Source organism: Peromyscus maniculatus, chromosome 6, assembly GCF_049852395.1.
Source record: "Peromyscus maniculatus bairdii isolate BWxNUB_F1_BW_parent chromosome 6, HU_Pman_BW_mat_3.1, whole genome shotgun sequence".
NCBI lineage: Eukaryota > Metazoa > Chordata > Mammalia > Rodentia > Cricetidae > Peromyscus > Peromyscus maniculatus.
In genome coordinates this window covers 74,011,731-74,026,610 of record NC_134857.1, presented here as the reverse complement: position 1 = coordinate 74,026,610, position 14,880 = coordinate 74,011,731, and the positions used below count along the sequence as shown (strand labels likewise).

General features: G+C 40.8%; 1 pseudogene; it reads left to right on the top strand.

The window, feature by feature from the left end:
• Positions 1-4,774: 4,774 nt before the first annotated feature.
• LOC102917035 (speckle-type POZ protein pseudogene) lies at positions 4,775-5,854 on the top strand (annotated as a pseudogene).
• Positions 5,855-14,880: the final 9,026 nt, after the last annotated feature.

Genomic DNA, 14,880 nt, shown 5'->3' with positions numbered 1-14,880 from the left:
AGAATTGCCACACACACCACTCACACTGGAATCAAAACTTCCAGACCAGAAGAACTGAAGGTCATGGACACAGGAGGAAATTTTTTTCCCAAGAGATCACTAGGTGTCATATTGAGTGGTACTATTGCCTTTTCCACCACCTGGTGCCTGGACCAATGGATCTGGGCTATGGAGAAACCTGCCTCCTGACTAATCCTACACCAGCCCTCTGTGGTTGCTGCCACTTCATTGGCTCTATAACTGTGTCTTCAAAAGTTCATAACAGCTATTTCAAGAAGTAAGTGAACCTGATACAACCAGTGGAATCCATGATTGTGGGCCAGAGTTGCACCTCTCTGTCTGAGCATTTAGCATCTTGGTCAGAAGCTTTACTGTGTGGAATACCATGAGAGTTGACAAGGCATTCTATTAGTCCCTGTGTGGTAGTTTTGGTAAATAAATTACAGGCAGGAAATGCAAACATATAACTAGAATAAGTATCTACTCCAAGAAGGACAAAGTGTTGTCCATTCCACAGAGGAAGTGGCCCAATGTAGTCATCGTTTCATGACTTTGTTGACTGGTCAGTCTGGACCAAGGGCTCTGTGTTGGTCTCTGTTGTTGGCAGATCTGGCATTCAGCAGCAGCTGTAACCAGGTCACTCTTGATGAGTGAATATCCATGTTGGGATTCCATGAATAACCCCTCTCTCAGCTACCACAGTTACTTTGATCATGGTGCCATTGGGTAATAATGAGGATATCTTGTTAAAGAGTCTGACTGTACACCTAGAGGGTCATCCTCTCTACTTGATTATTGAATTCCTCTTTGATGAAGGCATCTTTCATGGGCATTTACAGGGCACAAAAGATCTTCACATTCTCTGCTCCTTTGCAGATCTGTCCAAATACTACTACCCCACATGTCTTTATATTTTTTTTCATTTTTATTTTTTCTTCTTTCATACAGTCTCATCTGATCACAGACTCCCTTCCCTCCATTCCACATATATGTACTACTAGGCTGGAGGAGCCAACTCAGAAGGAGGAAAAGTTTCCAATATCTGACAAACAGTTCAGAGTCTCCCAATACTCCTTCATTAGGACTCCCACAAACCTTTTTTGAAAGTGTTTATTAGCTGAAGGAAATTCCTTGTTGAATCATTGACATAACTTATGTGTATTAGAGTTTTTTTCTACAAATAAAGATTCTTTCTTCTTTTCTTCTTCAGTTTAGTTGAGCAACAACAACTAATCTGACAGGTAATCTTTGCTTTGTTCATGGATGATTTCAGGCATTCTCTCAAACACTTATTTCTCTTTGTCATTGGCTCCTGGTGAAAAAATTCAGCCAAGTCCCTCCATCACCAAAATTCATCTGCAACACTCTCACCAACTCACACAAACACCTTAGCATTGCATTTTTGGAGGAACATTTCTCCTATGTTCCTGGCTATTTTCAAAGTCCAAGCATTAGGGAGAAAACCTAATATGGCAGAAAATAAAGCTTATTAAATTTGATTCAAATATATTGATTCAATTAATATTGAGATGAAAAATCTTACTATTCATTAAATTAGTATTAAAAGTAACATTTCAATATCATTTGTTTAAAATTAACAGTATGGTTACTGTGATTAAAGAGAAATTCATGAACCAGGCATGATGTGAAAATCTATGGCAATGATCAGAGTAGTCTGAAGGGAGAGGCTGACTGAACTCTGCTAGTCTGAGGTCTAACTCGGCTGATAGGGCAACTTCTAAGAGAGCCACACATGCAGAGTAGAAAGCAGTTAAAAATGAAAGAAAGAAATAGGAATAAAATCATGATTACCTCTGAATTCCTGCTAATATATTTCAGGTGCCAATGACTTAGAAAGGAACTAGTCTTTCAGAGCTGTTCCATCCTCCTTAAGAAAGTAACTGTGATGATATGGAGAAATGGTTCAGCAGTCAAGGGTGCTGAATACCTTTCCAGAAGATTGTCATCCAACTCACTTCATTAACAAGTCAGCTGACAACAGTCAGTAATGCAGTTATCCAGTCATCCAGGGGATCCAACAACTTCTTTCCGCTTCTGAGGTACCATATGCTCATGGTGCTCTGACCCACCTGTGTAAGAGGGATCAGACATTAGCAGGCCAACATGGGTAAGCACAACTGTCTCCATGAAGGAAGTACCATTCAAGGTGTAAAACCCAGCACTTTTGTAAAAAAAAAAAAAACAGTAACCCCTGCCATAGCTAAAACAAAGGCTTCATCTACCAACGTCCATAGTTCTAGGGATATCTTTAAATGTTTAAACCTTGCTTGAAATATAGTAAAACTTTTGGCTTCCTTAGTGCCACTTTGGGTAAACGTCTTATTAACTGAAGTTTGTCAACCCAGAATATGGGGATTTTTCTTAAAAGCCCACACTCAGAAAGTCTCATAGCTACACTAAAATCCCAAATACCTCATGTGTTTGCCAGCTGGATAAGAAGGACTTTCTAATTTCCTAAATTCATTTTCAAACAATCTCTTCTCTCTGTGTCTCTGTCTGACTCTCTCTCTCTCTCTCTCTCTCTCTCTCTCTCTCTCTCTCTCTCTCTCTCTCTCTCTGTGTGTGTGTGTGTGTGTGTGTGTGTGTGTGTTTGTCTGTAAGTCTTTCTGCATGTTACTGTCAGTATAGTTTTGCTTTATTGACTGTTGACTTTCTCTGGTGGGGACACCTCTGCTGCTTAAGGCTTTGTCTTCTCCTGGTGGGAATCTGAATCACATTGGCTATGCCATGTCCCCCAAAGAACCACCCACCTGAAATCAAAGCTACACTTGTTCCATTCCTGGAATGAGAAAGTATATGAAAAGATCTTGTACTTGAGACCCAGGCAGGAGTCAGTTCCCCATTGAGAGAATTGCTCCCACTCTGCAGGAGCATGCTCATGGGAGCTCAGGACTTACAGGTGGAGCACTTGACTTAAAAATGAGGCGACTTGCAGGAATTGTCTACCTTCATTACAAATGAGATATTTGAGGGAAAGGGTACCTGCCACCCTGGCCCTGAACACATACAGAGAAGTCACAGAGGCTACTAGTTAGCCACCTGACAAAGGTTCCTAAATGAGGAACCAAAAATTCAGAGATCAAAACCAATTGATTGATTTATCGTGGAATGAGAGGTGAGCACCATTTGAGCCAGAATTTTGGGAGAGCTAGACTGGGAATTGCTGAGGTGATTGAATCACTGAAGGTATTTTTCTGTCCTCAAGGCTTAGTGAGTCCCTCTAGACATGATGAAATAGAGAGAGGTGATAGATGTGGGGAGCATTTTACAGATTTCATTCTAAGAAAAACTGTTTCAAAACCCTTCTTCAGTAACTGTTGAATATATTCTGCACCCTTTGAAAAGCAGAATACTGTCTCACTTTTAAGGCCCATCAGAGTAAGCATGGAAGTTCAAAGTTTAAAGAGGACAGAACTCACCAGTGGAGGATGAAAATTATGAGGTATTGAGAAGCTGAATCATGGCAGTCAGCTTCATGGAATTGAGAATCGAGGATTTTCTCATAGCAAGCCCTTAGTGGATTGAGAACAGTTTTTTACAAGGAGAATTATCTGAGGGGGAGGGGCAAGATCACCAATGAAAGTGTGTGGAGTCATCCCAGGGATGTGAGTCTGGATGAAAGAAGACTGCCAGTTTCAGAGATGCCGCCTGGCTCTGCTTCTTGACCACCACATATGAATTCTTCCACCCTGACCTCCATGTGGTGAACACTGAGACCCCTGACAGGGTAAGGAACCACCTCTTTCCTGTTCATGATAGTGGGAGGATTTAGTGTAAAGCCGTGGGAAGAGGAAATAACAGCTGTGTAGGAATGGACACCATCCCTATTTTATTTAAGATGAACCAAAATATGCAAAATACCCTTGTGGTGGTTTTTGTGGGTTCCCAACTTAACAAGACATGGAATTAAACAAAACCCTAAAATGGAGGTCATAATGGTGAGAAGTGTTTTGCTTCATTTGATGTAGGTAAATCCATTTCAAGGACAGACTTTGGAAGTAAAAAGAAAGAACCATCTAATCCGGATCTCAGGGCCTGAAGACACACACCTTTTTTCCAGATCTTGAGATTGGAAGACACACCCTAAATTTGGCCACACCCTCTGTTGAAAGCCTATAAAAGGACATGGAAGCCAGAAAGCTCTTGCTATTTGCCTGCTTGCCCTCACCTTGCTGCAAGTCCATCCCATCCCTAGCAATAGAGAATATTTGGAACACCAGCATATAGTGAAGACCAAGAGACACATCCAAAGTCCTGGGCTAAGTAAGTACTGGAATCTTAGCCTTTCCTTTCAAAGGCAATTTGGGATTCGGAGGACTGCAGACCAAAGTCATTCTAGCAAATCCTAATTGTTGATATATAGAGAGATTACTTGCATATATTCTGTTCCTCTAGAGAACCCTAGTGCAACATGTTTTATATGAATTACCAGAATGAATGACCAAAACTATCCAAAAGTTGTGTATAATTGTCAAAACAAGTCATCTATTTACCTAAGATTCAATCTAGAAAATAATGGAGTGATGGAATTGTTATCAAGTAGCCTAGACGGTGTCCTCTAAAATTAGTATTGAAATCTGGATAGAAAATAACAGAGACCCAAGTTTCCTGCCTAGTAGAGGAGGGAATAGATGAGAAACAAAAACTAAAAATCAAAATCCTGTCTGTTATTGCATCTCACAGGGTGAAGAGAAATCAATTGCTAGTTCTTCAATTTCAATCCAGTTGAACCTTCAAACTACCTGCAGGAGAAATGGCAGGAGATGAGATCGCCCAGAGATGGGACCACACACAAATCAGCATTCAGGATTTCTCCTACAGGTGGACCATCAGCAACTTCCCTTTTGTTGCTGAGGAAATGGGGCAAAGCATTAGAAGCCCCACTTTCTCAATAGGAGCCAATGACAAATGGTGTTTGAGAGTACACCCGAATGGAGTGGATGAACAAAGTGCAGATTACCTGTCAGTTTACCTAGTGTTGCTCAGTTCTCTAAAGAGTCCTGTTTGGGCAAAGTTCCAGTTCTGGATCATAAGCAATGAAGGAGAGAAAAAGAAAGTCAAAAAGAGCCCAAGAGCTTTTAGATTCGTTCCAGGCCAAGACTGGGGTTACAAAAAGTTTGTTCTTCGAGATTTTCTCTTGTCCCATGCATTTTGGCTTCTCCCAGATGACCAGCTCACCCTTGTCTGCAAGGTGAGCGTGGCCCAGGTCTCCTTGAGCCTTTCTGAGCAGAACAAGAAGCCGGGAATTCTGGTTCCCAGATGCACATTGGCAGATGAGCTAGGAGAGCTGTGGAAGAATTCCCAGTTCACAGACTGCTGCCTAGTGGTAGCTGGCCAGGAATTTCAGGCTCACAAGGCCATCTTAGCAGCTCGCTCTCCAGTTTTCAGAGCCATGTTTCAACATGACATGGAGGAGAGCAGAAAGAATCGCATTGAGATCCCTCACCTGGTTCTGCAAGTCTTCAAGGCAATGATGGACTTCATTTACACAGGAACAGCACCAGACCTCGACAGCATGGCAGATTCTGTGCTGGCAGCTGCTGACAAGTATGGTCTGGAGCATTTGAAGGTTATGTGTGAGGATGCCCTCTTCAGGGACCTCTCTGTGGAGAATGCTGCCCACACTCTCTTCCTGGCTGACCTCCACATCTCAGGGCAGCTGAAAACCCACACACTTGATTTCATTACAGCTCATGCTTCTGAGGTCTCTGAGACCTCAGACTGGAAGACAATGGTGGGCTTATATCCCCACTTAGTGGTTGAAGCTTATGGTTCCAGGCCTGCTCACTGCCCTTTCCTGGAGCACCCTATTAAATGCTTGAAGCGATCCTAAGACCTGCTAAACCTTGTCCTACACTTGTCTCCCAGAAGCAGCAGTCATGGTGTTATCAATGATACAGGGGTAGACTATGGGATGTGTGGAAAATTTCCAGCGAAACTAGGGAATAACAGCATGGTGGCTGAAGCTTAATATGGATGTAATGAGTCAATGTCAGGTTGAGGGAGGGGGAGTCTTGCACTCTGGTACAATCTACACATCCTCCACCCGGTTGTTACACTGCTTTGATTTTTGTCTAAGGAGTTAGAATCTGAAATTCATTTTAACTGCTGGCACCAAGCAAAGATAATGAAGAAAGTTTTTCTCCAAACTCAGGGTTTGGGACAGGGGAGATGACTCAGTTGGCAAAAGCAATTTTTGATCTTGCACAGGACCTTTTCTTCAGTCCTCCTCTTGTCTCAATGTGCACATCTCTCTCAAATAATTAAAATACCCAAATAAAATATCAAGTGAATAAAAATTGTAAAATCAGCTTATGGATTCCAGGGGTGTTTCTGTTTGAAAATGGCCATTTTATTCCCTCCAGCTGTTCTCAGCTGTAGAAGTTGCTGCAGTGTCTTCACTGACACACACACACACACACACACACACACACACACACACACACACACACAATCAATCAATGAGACAATACCTAATGAATTCTGTTTCACTCAGAGATTCGTATGTAGTCCAATGGACATCAGTTGGAATTTCTCCAACAGCTGTTGGGAGCAGATACTGAGATTCATAGCCAAACAATGAGCAGAACTCAGTGAACCTCAAGGAAGAGGGAAAGGCCAGGTTGTAGGAGGCATCAAAGACACAAGTGGTACAGAACTCATAGAGTCAACAAAACAGAGTTCCTAGAGGCTCACAGTCACTGAATAGTACATTACAAAGCCTGCATGGTTCTGTAATAAGTCCTCTGTATACTTATTGTGCTTGTTTAGCTCAGGGGGTTTGTGGGAGTCCTAACAGCAGGAGTCTGTGCAGTCTCTGAACTGTCGGATATTGGCTCCTTCTAAGTTGGCTCCTCCAGGGTGTGCTCTTTTTAATCTAGGCATCCAAGCCTCCCTTTATCAATTGCTGCACAACACTTCAGAGGACTCTGACAATTCCACAGAGAAAGGAAACAGATTAGGAAGTTATTTGGCATCTCAAGTCTGGAGGAATGTCTTGTTAAAGCCCTTTCTGTGTGGACATATAGGAGAGGTGTGTCATCGAGCTATTACCCATGGTTTAGTATTTGTTTGATACTTCACCTGATTCCTCCTGTCTGTTCAGGTGTATGAATATGTGCTAGACATTCGTGTGATTGTGTGTGTGTGTGTGTGTGTGTGTGTTTTGTTGTGCTTCCCTCAGCTTTGTTTTTCTTTAATGAACAGTGGCTCTCTCAGCTAGGAGGCTACTCCTAGCTGTTGGGAATCTGAGTATTTTTTGACTAAATCAGTTTGCCCCATGAAAACCCCACCAATGGTGAAAACCCCACCAATGGGAAAAAGAAAAGCTCCACTTGTGCCTCTCCATGGATGAGAAACATTATGAGCAAAGCCTAAGCTTACTGTCCAGTGTTTCTTAGTTCCTCTGGGAGAAATCACACATGCCCTCCAGGAGCATGCTCACTGGAACACAGGAATCATAATTTAGAGCACCTTTCTTACAAACAATGGTTCTTGAAGTGATCACCAACAAAACCTTCAAATGACACATATGATAGTGAGATGTCTACTCCAGTGACTCTGAACTCTTATGGGAAAGAGTCACCCATGCTACTAATTATTCATCTGTAAAAAGTCTATGAGATGAATAAAAAATCAAGGGGTCAAAACCAATCATGATTTATCCCATATTGACAGAATGTAGTGTTGCAGTTAGACTTACAGAAGAGCCCGCCTGGGAATGGTTGAGCTGGTTGAATCTGAATTTATTTCTGTGTGCTTTAGGCTTAGAGAGTCTCTCTAAGACAAGACTAACTGGAGAGATATGAGGAGAAGAAAACATATAGCTGATCACACTACAGAGAGGGATCCACTCAAAGCCCTCCCTCTATGGTTTCTGTTGAACACATTCTGCACTTCATGGAAATGAGCAAAATCTTTCACCTTTAAAGACCAGCAAAATGAGCATGGCTGTTCTAAGTTTAAGGACGGGACCCACTAGTGGAGGATAAAGAATATGAGCTAATGAGAAGCTGAATCTGGTCAATCTATGTGGTTGACTTGAGAAGGATTAAGGATAGTTATAAACCACACCCTTAGATGGATCTGGAAGACTGATTCTAAGTAGGATTATATGAGAGCCATGTGAAAGATCACAACTAAAGTTTGTGGAGTCATCCTGGGACTCTGTGTCTGGATGGAATAAAATGCAGGAAAGAAGAGAGCCATCTCAGGGGTTCCTGGCTCTCCTTTCCACTCACCATGTATGAGCTCTTCACCTGCTATCCATGTTGTGAAAACCCAAGTCAACTGACAAGTAAAGGAAAACACCTCTTCCCTGATGGTCTTCATAGCTTCCACCATTGTAATATCATCACAAGGGTAAATAATAGCTTTGCAAATGTTGACATAATCCCTCATTGTTGGAATAATGACTGCATGGTCAGGCCTGTCACAGAAATACCCTAGTTGCTGGTACCAACTTCTCTCTTAGTCAGTGTTCTATTGCTATGAAAAGACACAATGACCACAGCTACTCTTATCAAAGAAAATATTTAAATGAGGCTGTCAGTTTTAGAGGTTTATTCCATTATCAACATGGAAGCATGGCAGCAAGGAGGCAGACATGGTACTAGAAAGGTAGCTGAGAGTTGCATATCCAAATGCAGGCAGACAGAAGAAAAGAAAGAGAGACCTTGCTTGGCTTGAGCATTAAAAACCCCCAAGGCCATCCCCAGTGACACACTTTCTCCAACAAGGCCACACTTCCTTCAACAAGGCCACATCTCCTAATCCCTGTCAAGTGGTAACACTTCCTATTACCAATTATTCAAATGTATGAGGTTATGAGGGCCCTGCCTATTCAAACCACTACATATACCATAATTATCTTTCTGGATATGGGTTATGACACTCAGCATATTTCTAGTTCCACTCATTTGCCTACAAATATCATGATGTCCTTTTTTAACAGCTGAGTAAAACTCCATTATGTAAATATACCTCATTTTCATTATCCATTTCTCTGTTGAAGGACATCTAGGCTATTTCCTATATTCTGGATATTATGATTAGAGCAGCAAAGAACATGCTTGGCCAAGTGTCCTTGTGGTAGAAAGAAGCATCTTTTGAGTATCTGCCCAACAGTTAGTTGTGTAGGCAGATATTGAGGTAAATTGATCTTTCTGAGGAGACACCATACTGATTTACACAGTGGCTGCACTAGTTTGGACTCCCACCATGACTATATGATTGTTCCCTTAGCTACACATCCTTACCAGCATGAACTGTCATTTGTGTTACTGATCTTAGCCATTCTGACAATGTAAGTTTAAATTTCAAAGTAGTTTTGGTTTGAATATCCCTGATGGCTAAGAATATTGAACATTTCTTTAATGATTCTCAGTCATCTGAACTTTTGTTTAGATCTGTAGCCCATTTTTAATTGGATAATCTGTTCTTTTTATCAGACTTCCTGGGATTTTTTTGTTCTTTTTGTTTGTTTGTTTATTTTGGGTTATTTTTAGGGGGATAGATTTTTTGACAAAGATTTCTCTGTGTAGAAACCCAAGGGGTCCTGGAACTCATTTTGTCGATCACTCTCCTTGAATCCACCTGCCTCTGCCTCTGCCTCTGGAATACTAGGATTAAAGGTATATACCACCATGCCAGGCTGGAGGTAACCTATATGATATATGAAATATATAATAATATATAATATATATTAACTCTCTATCAGATGTAGTGTTAGTAAAACTCTTTTCCCATTTTTAACACTACTGCTGTTTCCAAATGACCGATTATTTTGCCTTGTAGAAGCTTTTCAGTTTCATGAGGTCCCATTTACTAATTGTTGATCCTGGTGCCTAAACTCTCCGTGTTCTGTCCAGAAACTCTTCTCCAGTGCCAATGAGTTCAAAGCTATTCCCCAAATTCTCTTCTACCATGTTCAGTGTATCTAGTCTTATGTTGTGTTCTTTGGTCCTTTGGGAGATGTGTTTTGTGCAAGATATAGGTATGGATCTACTTGCCTTTTTCAACATACAGTCATCCAGTTTGACAGGCCCCATTTGATGAAGAGGCTGTTTGTTTTCCAGAGTGAATATTTGGATTTATAAAAAAAATCAGTTTTCTGTACATGTGAGGTTTACATCTGGATAGTCAATTTGATTCTGTTGTTCAACACGTTTGTTTTTATGTCAATTCCATGATGTTTTTATTACTAGAGCTTTGTACTATATCTTGAGATGTAGAATGGTGAAACCTCCTGCAGTTCTTTAATTGCTCAGGTTTGTTTTGGCTATCCTGTTTTGTTTTTTTTTTTTTTCAATTCCTTATGAAGCTCAGAATTGTCCTTTCAATATATATGAAGAATTGTGTTAGAATTTTGATGGGGAATTTATTGAATCTGTAGATTGCTCTTTGTAGGGTGGCCATTTTTACTGTTAATCCTACTGATTCATGAGCATGGGAGATCTTTCCATCTCCTAATATCTATGCCAATTTCTTTCTTCAAAGACTTGAAATTTTTAATCATACAAGTCTTTCACTTGCTTGGTAAGATTTAGCCCAGTTTTATAGTGCTTGAGACTATTGTGAAGGGTGTTTCTCTGATTCTTTCTCAGTTTGCTTCTCATTTCTCTATAGAAGGGCTACTGAATTTCTCGTATTGTTAATCTTTATCCAGCTATATTGTTGAATGTTTATCAGCTGTAGAAGTTCTGTAATAGAATTTTTAGGGCCACCTATTACTCTCATATCATCTGCAAATAACAATATTTTGACTTCTTCCTTTCCAGTTTGTACCCCTGTGAACTGAGCCAGTTTCCTTATTGCTGAGTCAAGACTTCAAGCACTTATACTGAATAGGCATGGAGAGAGTAGACAACATTGCCTCACAACTAGTTTTAGTGGAATTGCTTTGAATTTCTCTCCCTTTAAGTTGATGCATTGTATGGTCTTGCTGTAAACTGTCTTTTTTATGTTTAGATATGTGCCTTGTATCCCTAACCTCTCTAGAACATTGACCAAGAAGAGGTATGGGATTTATTCAAAGGCTTTGTCTATTTGTAATGAGATGATCATGAGGTTTTCTATTGGTAGTTTGTATGGTGAATCACACTTATTGATTTTCCTCTAGCTTTGTCTATTTGTAATGAGATGATCATGAGGTTTACTATTGGTAGTTTGTATGGTGGATCACACTTATTGATTTTCCTCTATTGAAAAGTATTTCTGGTATGAAGCCTACTTGATCATGGCAATTCATATTGTTAATGTGTTCTTGGATTCATTTCACAGATTTTTTAGTATATTTGCATCTATGTTTGTAAGGGAAATTGTTCAGTAGTTCTCTTTTTTGGGGGTGTTTTGTATGGTTTGGGTATCATGTTAACTGTGGTCCCATAAAATGAATCAGCCACTGTTTCTTCTGTTTGTATTTTATGGAATAATATGAGGAGTATTGATGTTAACTCTTCTTTGGAAATCTGATAAAATTTGGTGCTACAGCCATCTTATCCTCTTTTTTGGGTCTTTTTATTTATTGATTGATTATGGTTGTTGTTGTGGTTCTTGTTTGGTGAGGTCTTTGGGCCCCTCCTAGTGAACCTCCACTCCTCAAGACAAACACTGTTTTCATGGACCTCTTTCTAAATGCCTTTGTCCAGTTTGAATTACCTGTGAATGGAGCATGAGTGGACTCTTGCATGTTGAGATGCTTCTCTGAACTGGAGCTGTAAGATTCACCCAGGCTGCTGTATAGGAAGGTCCTTTTCTTCATCCCTGCAGTGCTGACAGTAACCTGGATTGCTTCTACTTCAGCACTAGGACAATGGAAGACACTGGGCAGAGTCTAGCTTAACTTTTTATTCATTTCTAGAGGCAATATCCTAGGAGTGGACTTGTGGAACTATGGCATGCTGTTATGCTTCAGGTTTGGAGGAACTGTCTATTTAGTAACTTTATCAACTTGGACTTTTCCAGACCAGAAAATGAAGATCCTAGTTTCTCCTCAGACTCAACAGTCATGGCTCTGACGGGTTTTTAAAGATAATAGTGATAGATAATTGTTGATTTTTCATCTCTCAATTTACTAATAAAATTGAAGGCCTCTTCATTTTCTTATTCATCATTTACAAATTCCCCTTGATGATTGTATCTCTACTCAACTCTTGTTTTAAAAATTATGCTGGACTCACAGTTTAAAATGTGATTATTTATTTTATTATTATTAAGTCAAAATGGGAACCAAGATTAAAAATCATAAGTGAATTTTGCTTTGTGTTATATGAAGTCCCAAACACTTCTCAATTCAATCATGTTGACTGATTAGATCAGCCACTAATTTAAATATTATATAATTTAAAAATTATTGTTTGGAGGTTCTCTTTCATTTAAATTTCACATGCTCCAGCAGTTCATACATGAGGTGTGTAAGCATGTGTTGCTATTCTGGGGGTGGCAAGGTGTAGGTATCCTGACTGCTTGGGAAGTCTGGCTATACCTTGAGTTACTAAGACAGTTATGGTGGCTGGAGCTGCAGTGGGACAGCTCAGCTCTATAGGGAAAGGTGTGCTGAATGCTTGTGGAGTCAGGCTATACCTTGAGCTGCTAGGACAGCTCTAGCTATACTTTGAGTTGGGGTGTAGTGAAGGATGGTCTCCCCACAAGATATAACAATCCTGCTCTTCTCTTGGAGAGCTCCTACAGCTGAGCTTTACTCAGCCCCCACTTATGAGAGTTTCTCAGCAGAACTCTAATTCTTCTCTGGCCAAAGATTCTGCTTCTTTTGCTTCACTCTGCTAAAGGGGCAACCCCTAGAGAAAGGTAACAATCTCCTTTGGCAACAGTGAAAAGTTGTTATTTTTCTGCTCTGTGTTGCCCAGTCTCCTAAGACACCTATCAGCAAGGTTCTTCTGTTCTGCTCCACCTAGCTCAGCCTCCTAAGGAAATGTCTGTGCAAAGTTGTTGTGCTCAGTCCTCTACATATCATCTAAGCAAGGTTCATCTTCTCTGCCCCAGCAAATGAAGATCTTCACACCCAAGACTTTTTGAGAAAGAAATTTATTTTGGAAGTAGAAATTCAAGGGAGTGGCTGCCTCTACCAGGATGGGAAAGAACAGATGACAGCTAAACAGGGAGGTGGTTTATATAAGATTTCTTTCTTTTTCTTTTTCTTTTTTTTTTTTTTGGTTGTTCGAGACAGGGTTTCTCTGTGTAGCTTTGTGCCTTTCCTGGAACTCGCTTTGGAGACCAGGCTGGCCTTGAACTCACGGAGATCTGCCTGCCTCTGCCTCCCGAGTGCTGGGATTAAAGGCATGCACCACCTGGCTGGCTTATGTAAGATTTCTTAGGTGTGAAGTTTCTCCAGGGAGAGGGTTTTCTGTTCAGTCATTGGTTAGTTTCAGGGTCAGAGGTGGCCCTGATTTCAGAGTCAAACTGTGTTACTTTCAGTGGCTTTTCTAAGCCTTTTGCCTCTAATTCTAAGGCCAGGATATATTTTTTCACTAGCTTTGAATCGAGGAATCAAGTGTGTTTCTTTGGCACTGGTTTCAGAGTCAGGGCATGTTTCTTTGATTCTGGGTTCAGGGATAAAATGTTTCTTTCACTGGAGCAGACAAAGAGCAACAGCAGAGGGTATGGCTGAATTTAGGGCTTGCCATCCAGCATCAAGAAATGGATTAAAGGTGTGTGTGTCTTCAGGCCCTGAGATCCAGATTATATGTTTATCTCTCCCTACCTCCAAATACAGAATGGAAGTGGATCTAACTCTACTACTTAAGCAGGAAATCTCAGAGATGTGTCCTCCATTTTAGGATTTTAATTCTTTCCATAGGAAGTCAAAACGGGAACCAAGATTAAAAATCATAAGTGAATTTTGCTTTGTGTTATGTGAATTCCCAAAAACTTCTCAATTCAATCATGTTGACTGATTGGATCAGCCACTAAATGCCTTATAAGTCACATTTTAAACTGTGAGTTCTGTCCTCTTCAAACTTTGAACTTACATGTTTACTCTGTAGGGCCTTAAAAATGAGAAAGTATTCTGATTTCCAGCAGAAAATGTATATATATTTTTGCATTTATCTTTATTGTATATATATTTATATAATTTTATAATTAATTTAAATTTACTTATCAGCCATAGTTTCTCCTGTCCTCCCTCCTCCTATACCCTAGCATTCCCCCCAATGCACCCTCATTCCCACCACCTCCAAGGCAAGATCTCCCCTGGGGATTCAGCTCAGCCTGGTAGATTAAGTAGAGGCAGGTCCAGTCCCCTTCTCCCTACACCAAGGCTAGGAAAATGTCACATCATAGGCCCTAGGTTCCAAAAAGCCAGCTCATGCACCAAGGACAGGTCCCTGTCCCACTGCTTGGGGGCCTCCTAAATATTTCAAGGTAATCAACTGTCTCACTTATTGAGAGGGCCTGGTCCAGTTTCATGGGGGCTCCTCAGCTATTGGTTCACAGTTCATGTGTTTCCTCTAGTTTGGCTATTTGTCCCTGTGATTTCTCCAATTATAAGAGCAATACCTCACACTCATATAATCCCTCCTTTCTCTCACCGATTGGACTACTGGATCTCCATCTGGGTCCTAGCCATGGATCTCTGCATCTGCTTCCATCAGTCACTGGATAAGAGCTCTATCATGACAGTGAGGGTGTTCAGCCATCTGATGACCAGAGTAGGTCAGCTCATGATTTCTTTTGAACATTGCCAGTAGTCGATAGTGGAGGTATCTTTGTGGATTTCTGGGGAAGTCTTTAGCACTCTGCTTCTTCCTATTTACATGGGGGCCTTCATTTACCATGGTATTGTTTTCCTTGTTCTCCCACTCTGCTCCTGATCCAGTAAGGACCTTCTGCTCCCCTAAG